Below are 14837 nucleotides of genomic sequence, written 5' to 3'. Positions count from 1 at the left end.
TTTCCTGCATTTAAATGTGTGAAATATGCATCAAAACAAGTGTTCATGTATGGCATCTATGAAGAAAATGATTCTGTAAGAAAAGTGGGAACATTTTTGTGTAAGTTTTAGGATATTACACTTCCAAATACAAATCGTATTCACAGAATCACGAAGAAATTAAGACAGCTAGACCTGTTACTCAGTGCACCCCCCCTCCCCCCACATGAATTTTCTTTAATGAAGAGATATTAAATTAAATCAGTGTTGTTCTTGAACATTCAATGTGAAATTCCTTCAGGTATCTTGCACATTAGTCTGGGATTTCAGGTTTTCTGTACTTATGAACAACTTCACTGTCAAAATACAAATTTTGCATTGCATTGTTCACTGGCTGTTGAAAAGATTCACAAACTTCTTGATCCTATCAGGTATAATGCCTTACGACTTTAGTCACACCATTACATACTGTGCATCATACACTTATTTGCATTTTCCCATTGTCAATTTTAATGCAAAAATTAATGATTATATTTTGTGTATACTTCCCCTCACTTCTACACAGTAGATCTCTCCATGTTTACCTTTCATTTCACATTTTTTTTTTTGTTGAAGTGGCACTTAGTAGGTAAACTTAGTACAGTCTACTAAATAACAAGCCTGTATTGATTTTCCAGTCATACACCATTTCACATTAATCTATTTAAAAAATCAGATATTGCCTCACTCACTGCCAGATGACAAGCTGGCAATGTTCTTTGAATTTACAAGCTTAACATCTCTCAGAATAAGAACTTTCATCATCCTCTAGGAATAAAGTACTACATTCTATGCATTCATAAACAGCCTGAACATCAATAATCTTCAAGTGACTTAAGTTCTGTTTTATTCTTAGTGCACTGAGTGTTGTTTCAGGTGAGTGCAATGAAAGGCAGAGAGAATTAAAGAAACCCAAGAAACTTGACCAGTCCTAGAGACTAAAAAAAAACAGATCAAATGTTATGAAACTATAGCTACCTCAATAGTATCATACAGCTCTGTAATGTGGGCACTAACAAATAACACAGCAACAAAAGAAAAACTGGAAAAATTAAATTTCTCAGAAATGTGGTAGGATATGCATTAAAAGATTAAATTAGAAGTAAACTAAATATATTCAGAAGAATGCTGTCTTCTCGGATGTGGCGCCATATAGATATTATGTGAACTGATGTTTTGAAAGAACATATTGCCTCCGTCTTAAGGGTAGAAAAATCTGCAAGTAAGGAACCACTGTGAGCAGGTGGCTAGCAGACTGGGCTATCAATTGAAAACACCCAGCTATATAAGAATAGAAGGAGTGAGAGTGGGCCATATGGGAAATCAATAGAGGAGAGGGGGTCAGTAGGGATCAGGTAGGAAGGCCAGGCAAGTGGGTAGAGGGAAGTTGTCAGGGGGTGGGGAAAAGCAAGCATTGACCCAGTAGCCTCAGTGCTAGAGCTACCGAGCAGGTATTGACTAGTGTAGCCTTGTAGATCTGGCATCATGTTCAAGTTTCTTGAGGGAGCAGATGAGAGGCTTCCATGACTTGCTGAGATAAAAACCAACCCCTCTGTTCATATTGTTGGGATGGAACCCACCTGATGATGCGATCCTTGTATCTTACATAAATATATTCAATTTAAACAGAATTCAGGACAACATAACTGTAACCATCATAATGACAAAATGTAAACAGAACAGTTTCTGAATCAGTTAATGGATTATACATGTGAAGAAAGAAGATTCATTGACATCCAAAGTTATGTTGGATCAGTCTGTTCAACACAGGAATGAAATGGATCAAAAGGTCCAAACCTTGATGCTGCTATGATGATCATAATCTCATGAATCAAAGTTGAGACCATGAAAGCTCTCCAGCAATAGGTTTAACAGCAGAAAATATCAGCATTATGTATAAATTTTGTTGTTTTACTGGTATGATGATAAATAAACAACAGGTAAAAGGTTCATGAAATTTGGGATGGTGGGATATAATAAATGTGTTTATGAGTTCAAACATTGCAAAGTGTTTTATTTTGCTTACTGATGACACACACCACTGAGACTGCTAACAACAGAATGGAAAATAATTAAGATATCTGTAGCTTACTGTTATAGATAGCACTTCAAAATTATTGCACATGAAATAATTTATGAATTAATCATGACACACTTTTAAAACTAGTTAATTGAAAGACAATAAATTTTAACAGCAGAATTAATTTCTATCTTTATTCTTATAAAACAATCAGTAGTGTTTTGACTTTCTATTGAATGGCTTGCTATTTTAATTGTTTATTCAGAATCCACAGATCTTTGTATAAATTTAAACAACTGAGACCACGATCCATATTTGAATCTTGCACCAAACTGTCATGTCCTCAGTGTTTCTAATAGTAAAAATAAAATGTTGAAGACTGCAGACATACTATTTACTTTCAGATCCTTCCTTAGTATATACATTACTACCGATTATTACTAATTTAATGGTGATTAAGAAAAGTATAGAAATATATACATATTATTTGTAATACAAGTGAAGATGGTTCTGTGCATATGATCTCAGTTTCAGAAGGTTGACATGTCACCAGCTGACAAAACGTTCATAGAGTACAACAAATCTAGATATCCTATAGGAAATTTTATGAAAGGCTTTTTCTTTAACAATCCAATTTATATTCTCAGAAATTTAGCAATTTCCTTACAAGGAAGAAATAAAAGAGACATCAGTTTCAGGATCTCTGTTCTGAACAGGTAGTAAGTGCTTAATGATGGTGCATGCAAAATGTTTTCATTTTATAAAATCCTGTCATAGATATTATTGGCAAGAAACTGATAAGAAGCTGGGATAAATGTGCACCAACTTCAATTATACAAAGAGCTGGAAATCAAATAATATAATATCAAGTGACGTTTAACACTTGACTATATAGGGTAAAAATGATCAAAATATAAAATTAATAGGAAAAGTTTCCTCTTGATGGAAGTTATTTTAATTATGGATGTGTTTGTCTAAAACTGTTAATTAAATCCTATGCTATAAATGTTCCTATCCCAAGGTTTGTGAGGGTGATTATGTCATATGAATTATGATATGATATGGCAGTTTTGAAAATGTACATTATCTCAGTGTAGGCAAATATCCATCTACTAATCACAGCCCCATGCTAGCTGCAAGCAAGACTGTATATTAAACATGAATGGTAAAAAAATACTGAGTAGCCTGTGCATATCAGCAGTAATCTAAACCAAAAATCTAAATTTGAGTGCATGACATGGTTTCTATGAAACATAATTCCTTAAAACATTATTTTATTATGATCTTAATTTCTTTGAATAAAAATGTTATGCTAAACATATAAACTTCTAAAATCTGTTACAAATGTACATATATACATATCATAAAAATTAAAATTTATATTCTATAGTATATTAATCACCTATCTCTGTTAACAATGCAGAAACCTGAAGATCAGCATGAATCTAAATCATAAATTTGAAATGACATCATCATTCAGACAGGACAGTTGCAGAGGAAGTATACACATTCAGGGAAATTGGCATGAAACAACCATAAACTAACTTTATCAGTTCCTGTGCAGTGCCTGGAAAGGGCAAACAATAATAGTCATACTAATGTTATAATACAGTATACTCATACTCGTATTTTAAATTTTGGTACTTGATAGAAGTTTACAAATTCCATCCACAGAAAGTTAAACTTGATTACAATTATCAACGTAAACATTATACAGTGTAAAATACTGCCACTTCCAGCACCATCATCAAAATTCCAAATTAAAGAAGAAATTATTAGTTTATATCACTTAATCTGTACAATTAGTCAGCACATGCAGACATTTGAACATTTTCAGTATTCAGTACACAAAGCATATTTCAGTTACTATGGATTAATTATAAAATGCTTGATTCTCATATTAACATCAGATCTTGCTCCATAACTTTAATTGCAATAACATACTATTTGTGAAATCTAGATTTTATATATGCTCATTTTATCGAGTACCACTCCATTTTATAATCAGTATAACTTAGGACAGGAAATAGAAAATGGATATGATCAGCATCATTCGGTGCCAATGTTTGCAATGCCACCTGTTATTTTATGGCATAGGATTTAAGCACAGGAGCAAATTTTCCTTTTTCCTTTCCTTTATGGCATAAACTATGATCAAATTTGGTAGAGAAGAGTTCTGTCTTCTGGGATGTGATGCTGTATATTGGTAAACTTCTACCAGACTTCCTAGCATCATATCCCAAAAGACAGTACTCTTTACAGTAACCACCATGAGAACATCAACTGTAACAAGTCAGACAAAATTTAATGTCTGAAAACAAGTTAAAAGGAGATAACCATACAAAAATGGGCCAGAGCACAAATACTGCTGCAGGCTGAGTTTGACAATTTCCTTTATCATTACTTAGGATCTGTATTCTGTACATTGCATGGCCATGAGTCTATGGGTTTTACTCGTACTATTCGTAGATGGTCAAGTTTGGTGTAATGCTGTGACAATTGCATGTTTTCATACATCTGCTACTGAAATTTTAATGGACATTCCCTAGTCAATGTCAAGTGAAAGGAAAGTGTAATTGGTGACAGTATGTAATACTCGTATTACTCTATACTTGCTTTCATACAACTGATAGCATTCTCCTTACATTATGTATATAATGGTTATTGAAAGCTTGATCTGATACTGGATGGACTGACATGAGCTCCCAATCACATTTTCATCTTATTCACTTCATGCAAATTAAACAAAGGCGTTAAGATGGATTCTCAGGCATTCCTTTATATTACCTATAGGTTCAAGAGTGAGGAAGTAAATAAGAATGTAACCCATGTTGATGTGTTACATTTCTCATGTTTCATATCCAAGCTCAAACTGAGCCAAATAATGAGAATATCTATATCAACACTATACACATTTTAAATAAAGAATATGCCACACAATGACGCAAAAATAAGGACATATTTTACAAAATCCATTATAGAAAATGATACCCCTATCATGGATGATAATGAATATCATAATTTAATGTCATAGAAATCTACTTTTTTTTTTTCAAACTAAAATGGCATACAGTAACATTATTAAACCTAACATAGCCATTAGTGCCATGATGTACAACAAGAGGAGAATTGAAAGAAATTAAGGAGATAAAATTCATAATTGAATACCTGGAATTCCCACCTCAAAGCATTAAGTGTACTTTATTTGACTGTATCTGACAGAGGAAGATATTTATAATTTATCTTAGGAACAAAAATAGAAGGGAACTATGACCCAAAACAATGTAACATATAAATAAGTTAAGATGCAAAATTCCTAATGTACAAAGGTAAGTACAAAAATTAAAAGCATTTCATTATAAGCATTGACAAAATAATCACACAGTAGTGCAAACTTACTTTATTACTCTAAGTAATCATCTTGCCTTTCCATGCATTTTGTCCATTGGTCCACACGTTTCCTGATTTCATCAGAATTAAATATATCTGGTTAGGCCTTAAGCCATTCTTACACTGCTTTCCATGACTCATATCAGACGCATTTCTTGAATACTGATGCTTCAGTTGTCATAGATATGATGACTGACCAGTCTTATACTCAACACGTTACAGTTGATGGCAATGTAGAATGTGCATCACCATCACCACCTGTCTGTCCTCCTATAATACCTTTCTCGGGATCATACTTATTGCCATTAAATTAACTTGCATTCTTCTATAAATTTCACTCATCGGATCATAAAAATTGGATCACAGATTGTTCTTCTCCTTTGGTTCATTCTATTAATGAAGGAGCCATGTGTCACAATATTATCACTACTAAAAAGGCAATGCTAACTACGTGAAAGTGAGGGAAGGTCCATATTGTTTACATATACCACCATTTTCAGTGCTGCTAATATCACTTTTGAAGTAAACTAAAATTTCCTTCATTCTTTACTTTCCCTCATAGCACTGTCATTTTTGTACACACACACAGAGCTAATTCTTACTGATAAAAGTAATACATTTTTAAAAGATTTGACTTTATAACATCACTTGGTTTTGTTCCAAATAATTTGTTTTACTTTACATAACACTCTGATTATGCAAAGGTATACTGAACTGACTGGTTTCGTTTCCTCACAGATTCAATGATTTCTTTCACAGAAAATTGTTAACTTCATAGACATTATGGGAATAACACATCAGACATGCACAATTTATGTGTATCCTTCACTTTCCATCTCATTTTTTTGTCAATAATTTTATTAAATATAACTTCTAACATTTCTTTTTTCTAAAATGAATATTAATGTTAAATGATAGAAAATTACAGGCATACAACCACTTTAAATGCAACTTTCTGCAGCAATTATGCTTGCTTACATTCAGTACACATTGAGGCCTTACTACAACACAGTCTCTATTGCGACACCATACTGGTAACAGTTCTTTTAAAAATAGCAAACCAGTAATCAAATTTTCAGTTTCATAATGGATCTTCATTATACTAAGTTCTACCCTGTGTGACCACTCTCACTAGTGTAGTCATTAACAAATGCCAAGCATGAAGCGGACAGCAAAGCCAAGAAAAACAAATTTGTCTCATGCTTTAGATGGAAATTGCTGTATTGGGAATCAAAACACTGTTTTCTGATGACAGAATATACTCAACAACTGACATAATTGATACAGTATCCCATATCATACAGAAAGCCATTACTGATGCTAATGTCAATACATTTTGTAAGAATGTACTCATACTATTTTGTTTGCTACTGCAATATTCTGTAAATATTCAACATCAGCTATAAAGAGCAAAGAGCTGACAGAACTGAATGTTTCATTACAGTTTCAGTTACTTTGAACAGGACATCTCCTTATTCAAATTTCACTGGAAGTTACTTTGAGGAGTAAGGCAGCTTTCATATTCTGTCACCATTCAGCCATATTCAACAGTTTTCACTAAATTACACACAAATGATCATACCTCAATTTAATTGTTTCATTTTTATAGTTATATTAATATTCCATATAAATTTCTATGATGTGTATGATAAACCTGTTAATGAGAAACAATAAAAGTAATTACAATTTCAAAAATACATTGATTCAAAATGAGGCACTATGAAAATAAAGTGATCCATGTTTCTAAGCAACATGTCATGAAAGTGCATATGGGGAGTGCAGGTTCCATGCGTTCTTAACCTTGGTATTATACAGAAGCATATGGTCTGCTTTACACTCTGGCCACCCAGCTGTCAGGAAAAGAGCCCTCAATATCCATTATAAGGGCCCCAGAATTAGTTCAGATATGTGGGCAAGGAAAGAATTCTCTTGGAGGACTCAAACATCTGATGTTTAGCTCATAGCCACTCACCTCACTGACTGAACTGTCTAAAATACACTGAAATGGTATCCAGTTGTCATACAAACACCAGCCTACAGAGAAATATCATCCTTAACACAATCAACATTTTTGAAAGTCTAACCCAACACCATTTCAGTGCAAAATAAGTAACAATTAAGAAATATAAGATATTATTATCTCTCCCTTTTTATAAATATATCTGATTAATTAATAATTGTGGTAAGGTAAACTACAAAGTAGCAAGTAGAGTGTAAGGGTTCTGACAATGGTGTATAAAACTCCAAATTACTGGGTTTTTGGACTCTGTCCATCATCCAGTGATTGAGGTTAGCACCTCCTAAGGGACCCAACAGAGTAGGTGTCTCCCCCCCCCTCACCTGAGGATGGAAAGAGATCCAGTTTCCAAAACGTTGTGTTCTCTAATTTTTAGAAAACTGGATGATGGACAAAGTCCAAAAAAACCAGCAATTTTGCATAACAGTAGCAGTCATTGGATGAACAGTGAGAGGACACCAGACTGGGCTTTTATTCTGATACATGTTCTATCCTACATCACCTATTTTACTCACACTAACTAATAAGTGATTCCAGAAGTTACATGACAATGACAATGACAATTAATTACAAATGATTGCGATATTCAATACCATTACCTGACTTACAGTTTATAAGATCCTTTAGACTGGATATACTTATCTCTCAAGTCAGATATCAGTATGCTGAACTGGCAAGGAAAATACATAGGCTCCCAAAATGGTAATATAAGGTGCTACCAATCTTTGTTCCTTTTACTGGTATACAGTGGATTAAGTTACAGAGGGTCTCAGGTTTGAAATGGCCCTTCCCATGAGAAAGCAAAAATAAAAGGAAAAACCAATCAGTATAATAGTATTGTCACATGTTACATGACTAGACATGGGTTTTGGATTGGCAATTGGATTTACTGGACTCTTGAGACTTGTAACTATAGCACTGTCACTAATTCAGACACTCTAAAATTCACTACAGCATGCACTAAATCTTCTCATTCTGCTGTGTCTTCACTGGCTGTTGCCTGGTAACAGCTTTCAATGCCATAGGTTCCTCAGCTTGCATGTTCCATGGCTCCACTCCCCACTGGCTGGCATCTATCTCACAACTACTTTGCATTGCTATGCAACGCTTCCAAGACTCCTCAATCTACCACGCCTCTGCTAGTGGTCACAGCTGTCTGCAGCAACCTCTGATAAGTCTGTCTCCAAAATTCTAAATGCAGACTCAAGACATCCCCATGGTCCTCATGATGGACCGCACAGAAAACACCTTTTCTTGTAGCAGCTGCCATGGCAGACCACACAGAAAACACTGCTTCCAATAGATCATCTATTGTTACATGTTTAAGTGTGGCTGATGTCACATGACATGTACTGAGCCATTACCTAATAACAGTTGTGTTTGCAGAACCATTCCCTAGCAATGACTGTCTCTGCTGGCTTCACAGTCCTGGTTTTTGGCAGACATGCATCAGAATGTTGGATCTGAGGTTCGCACAGCAATGACTATGGAGAATACAGTCTTCTGGGTTGTAATGACATGCAGTTCATAAAAAGCCTGTTTAAAAAAAAAACATAATGTCTCCATAGTCAGGGATGAAGAATATTCTGGAAAGACTGAACAATTGTCACCTACTTCTGCTGGTTTCTTGCTTGGCTTGCTCATCAACACTGAGGATGCAGGCAGTGTGTTCCTTCGACCTGCTGTGCTCTCTCCATCTGGATTTGTTACAGCCCCGAAGACTTATTATTTTTAATATAACAGTAACCATGCATCTGAATACTCGGAGTGGATTCAATTCTTGAAATACTGTGTATGTCAAGTGTGTCTCAGACAATGAATGACATTCAGCACATCAAAGCTATTACCTAATCTTAAAAGAAGTGAAACATGCAAAATTCATTTTTCAGTATTAGTATGTCTTGTCCAAAAATTAAAATAAATTGAGCTTCCTTAAATTATGCTGCTATTAGGAAGGCCACTGCAATTAAAATTCAATTTGATTATCAAAATTAATATTCACACTACCATAAAAACAACCCACGTATCCTTCTGTCAATATCTGTTTGTTCAGATCCAGTTAAGGATAATTACAGTGAGACTGATTGTTCTCTATATCCGAAAAAAAAAACAGAAGCTGAATTCTTACAAATTCATTAATATGTATATCTTTCAGTTACTGAATCCATTTTAATGATGTCAAATAATGGAAATATTTGGCATAATGTGACTAGTAATAATGCAGTTTCATTACTGGTAATCAACTGATATTTACAATATTTCAGAGTCACAAGACAATAGAATTGGAACCTAGAAGTTTCAGCTTCCTTATTGTAATACTGTGATCAAATTAACAACTATTTTGCAGGTGTCATGCCTGTGCCCTTATGTAGCAACAAAAGTATGCCAAATAAAGTGTGATCCCAATTTATTGACTACTTTCTTCTGGTTCCAGCTAAAGTCCAATATAAGCAACGTATCATTCTCCTGTTAATGAACTTCAATTCAGTAAATAACTTGCATTCAGTGTTCCAAATTTCATACCTTACAGAACATGTACCTCAGTTTAGTGGAACTGTGGTCAAAATAACTGATATACATGACCATACCCTATGGCAAGAGACATCACTTACTGAACACATCCCAAAACCATGCCACTTGTGTCATCATAGTTGCTTTCATTCTTGACTGAGGTTCTGTCATTATCTATTTAATGTGTCATTAATTGTTGCAGAAATTAATATGATATTAGTGATTCTGAATCTGTATATTTATTTGTATACAGGTAGTTTCTAACTCTTCATAGAAAGAAATTATTTTATCATAATTATATATAATAAGCCTTACAAAAAAGATTAATGTAATTTTGCATAATCCCCATTTACTGAAAATCTCAATATAGCATTAGAGAAGTTATTCCTCCAGAGATTCTGTAAATAGGGATTTCACTGCATATAAGGACAAAGGAAAAGTAATATTCTGTATACAATTTATTTGATACTACATAAAGTCCCAAGACTTATGGAGTTTCAATGGAAGATTTTTCAGCACCATACATAACACAATAAATGACAATACAAAGAATGGTAAAGAGTAAGTAATTAATGCAAATAAAATTCAGTATGACAAAACATTCTGGTTACATAGTTATGTAAAAATGTGGTGTTGGAGGCATCTGTAATATGCCACAATGAATCAACAAACAAACACTTGTAAAGACACTATTTACAAATAACCGAGAGAATAAATGCAGGAATAAACAATCCCTGAATAGGTAAAGAATGCAGTATGGAATTTCCACAATTTTATGCATGAGATGATTGATTGTATGTATGTGTGTGTAAGGGATGGGCCATAAAATCTGGCCCTTGCACTGTGACCTTCAATGATCTATTGTGCTTCCCTTTTGGATTAACCCTTTATCAATCCTACACTTCAAACGAAATGTAGGACTTTATTTATGGGGGTGTCATATAAGTCACTTGGTTCCGTGAAAAACTGACCCACGTGACAAAATCTTAAATAAGCTATGGCCTCACAATCACATAGGATATGTAAGTTGATTGATTAGTATTAACACTTCTTTCTTCAGAGATCTGAGGTTTGATTCTCAACCCAGAGTTCAGCTATCTTGACTGAAGATTACCAGTGTCTTCCTCAGTGCCACCAGGACAATTCTGAGACAATCCCTTAAGAAAGCTCATAACCATTTCCTCCAATTTAATTTACAAGTGTTCTCCAAAGTGACACTATATAATCTATGCAGTTGAGAAAGTCTTATCAAATAAATTATACATGCTGTAATACAACTTAAGTCAAACCATATGAGTCTAAAAACGAATCCTTTGTAATTCATCAGAAATTTGAGAGGGGGAGAAATTCTGTAGTTACATTCCACTGATAGAAAATACACATGACTAATCATAGATCAGTCAATGGTCAATACTAGGACAGAATACAGTTAAAGTTTAATACAAGATTAAAAAAACTTTGTCAGATTCTTAATTGGTAAAGGAGAATGATAATGCATTTACTTTGCTCAATTCTCATGATAATTCATGCTTGTAGCCCAGAAAGTCACTGTCCTCTCAACTGGAAGTACATATTAATATAGAGAATGCTGTGAGAAATCTTGGTTGTAAATTTAGTTGTTGACTGTACCTGACAGAACATGCAACAGACCCGAATTTCCAAGAAGTACTCTTAACACTTTGTGGACCAGTGGCATATTTTTATGCCCAGCGCTTTTAAACGTGGCGGACTGGTGGCATATTATTATGACTTTAAGACACATTATGTTGAAACACACTATACCTTGCACTGGCGCTAGGCAGACGCATGACTGGTGCGTGATAGACCTCTTGAATGTTTGCTTCGTAGTTAGTAACATGACCCCGCTGTTTATGACCCAACTGTTTTCCTTTCTCACTCCAAAAGAAAATGTATTTGTTCATCTTCCAGCTGCATGCACCAGGCAGGAAGTTACTAGTGCAAAATGGATCAAGGTCGGAAGAGGTTGAGGTCCAAGCGTTTTCCCCGAGAACAAGAAATATCTGACTTGTTCTCTGATGAGTTTTCTGACGTCCCTTGTGAGTCTACTAGTGATAGCGACTCACAATCTGATAGTGAGTGTGGCAGGGGTGAACAAAAAATTGTGGCCACAGACAGTGAAAGTGAGCGTGAAAGTGACAGTAGCTCTGACGAAAGTGCGGGTAGCAACATTGCGGGGACAGCCACATGGGGAAAAGTAGACAAAACGCCTGCTTTGGGACATTTTACTGGAAATCCAGGGGTGAAGCAAATTCCATCGGACCCAACGCAAGTGTCTGAAGTAGCAGAACTGTTTTTTGGAGATAGGGATACTCGTGTTGTGAATATGATTTCCACAATTTACAATTCGAGCATGGCTGATGTTCAAAGGAGACATGGACAAGTAAAGAAGCCTATTTGTATTTCTGAGTATAATATGTTCATGAAGGGAGTTGATAGAGCCGATCAATACTTGGCCTATTATTCTCTTCCTAGGAAAATAATAAAGTGGACAAAGAAAGTTGCCTTGTGGCTTATAAATTGTGCCATTTTCAATTCATTTTTGGTTTTAAAAAATCTAAACCCTCATTCAAAATTGAAATACAAGGCATTTCTGCTGAATGTGGCAAAAGCCTGGGCTACAGACCACACGGTGGCAGCAGAACTGGCGGCAGACACAGTCTTAGTACAACCGGGGCTGTCTACTCCCACCCCATGCAGGCCTCATTTTGACCCCCCTTGGTGACTCTTGGGTGATATGCGGAAACATACCCTCGTGAAAATTGTGAAGAGTGAACATGCCAAGGGAAAGCAGCCTTCTGCGTGATGCTGTGTTTGCACAGTACACAACAAAAGGAGTATGACTGTCTACATGTGCAAGTTCTGTGTAATGCCACTTCACAAAGGGGAATGTTTCCAGAAATATCACACTCTCAAGCACTTCTAGGAGCATTGGTAAGTGTTCTCCAAAAATTTTAGTTCATAAAATTAATTAGGAGATTTTATATTAATTTTTAAAGTGAACAGTGCACAAGTTAGGGTAGTAGGTTTAAAAATGCCGGCCCCCAGGGTGATTTAAATATTTAAATTGCTGGTCCACAAAGTGTTAAAGCCTGCATTCTTATTGCATACGTTTCACCATTACTGCTATTAATGTTACTTTATTTCATTTTTGCATAGAACTTATTACTTATGTATATATTATTTCATGTTAAATTTGTCTGATATAACGGCATGTTTCACAATGTTGGATTTTGGCATAAGTTCAACTGTTGCCATTTAAACAGTATTTCATAAATAATGTGTAGATATGTTTATGGTCTACCTCCACATCTATATCTTTACCTAACCAGTGTGAATCTCACATTTCTGGATTACTACAAGTCCTATGTTTTTGGACATTAGCCATCATCTTGTCTATTTTTAAAAAACCATCCTGTTTCTATTTTAAAACACGTTTCGGAGATTGGATAGCTGGAGATGGGGGCTAGCTCTACCTATTGGCCCCAGCTGAGTAAGTTTTACCTGAGGACGGGGACAGAATCAAGTCTCCAAAACGTTATGTTTTAAAATAGAAACAGGACTTTTTTTAAAAATAGACAAGATGTTGGATAATGTCCAAAAACATAGTACTTGTAGCAATTTACCATCATCACAAAATTTTAGATCTTATTTCTGGATTACTGCTTACCTTCTAGGCTATAAAAATATCATTCTGAGGCTGCTGCTATATTTAAAAAATACATAAAATAAAATTTAGCACCATCAACACCATTTCATATTTACTTGTACATTTTAATTATAACTGGAATCTCAAAAGGAAATTTGAAGTACAGAATGATTTATGTAGAATTTAGTATAAATTAAGACTCATTTCTAATCATGAGTTCTAGATCTAGGAAATATCCAATTACTCATATATGGGGGGATTATAAAGTATTTACCATACAAGAAGAAAAGAAAACTTTAGACCAGATCTTCACTTCAAAAAAATATGCTTACATTAATATCAATTTCCTGTGCCACCATAAGCATAGCACAATAAACTGATTTTCCTGTACTTCTTCCAGGAGTCTGGCAAGGTTGCTTTCCTGTGAGGCACATTATGCATACAGTGACAACATGCAATCATGAAGAATTTCAAAGGAAAATTAATATCATAATTACAGTTATTTAGAAAGTACATTCTTCCAAATTATAGCTCAGAAAATAATTTCTAAACTCCAGTATGCTATGGACGATAGTAAACAATGTAACTTCTGTTGGTTCATTGAGAACCTGCAGCGTATAAAGTTATGGCTTTGTTCAACAGATTTTGAATGGTTCTGATGATGGCACACAACACTCAGGATTATTAGGCTTTTGGACTTTGTCCATCATCCAGTACTAAAAAAATACACTAACAAACAGCATTTCAGAAACTGGATCCGTTTCTATTCTCAGGTGAAAAGCTGGGAGACAATTATTCTGTTGGGCCCAATAGAAAGGGCTGACTTCAATCACTGGTCCAATGCTGGGGTAGGTGTCTCCCACCCCTTAACCTGAGGATGGAAATAGATCCGATTTCCAAAATGTTGTGTTCATTAGTGGTTTATATATATATATATATATATCTGTGTGTGCGCGTGCATATGCAAGCGCGCGTGTATGTGTAGTTAAGACCTTACCAAACCCTTGTCCAAATTAGTGACAGTCTGAATTATAGAACAACTACTGTAAATATATTCAGAAAAGTTATAAAATGGACTTCATATGTCTTTCCAGGCAAAACACTAACACTCACTGTTCATGTAAAAGTAGAAAGTTTCAGATTAGCTCTCTGCATATCGATTCTCTCGTGGCCAATTTTCTAGATCTACAATGCTTTGACTTTGAATCTCTTCT

Source organism: Cryptotermes secundus, unplaced genomic scaffold (assembly GCF_002891405.2).
Source record: "Cryptotermes secundus unplaced genomic scaffold, Csec_1.0 scaffold828, whole genome shotgun sequence".
Classification (NCBI taxonomy): Eukaryota; Metazoa; Arthropoda; class Insecta; order Blattodea; family Kalotermitidae; genus Cryptotermes; species Cryptotermes secundus.
The sequence above is the reverse complement of the archived record's forward strand: the minus strand, read 5'-3'. Positions refer to the sequence as shown.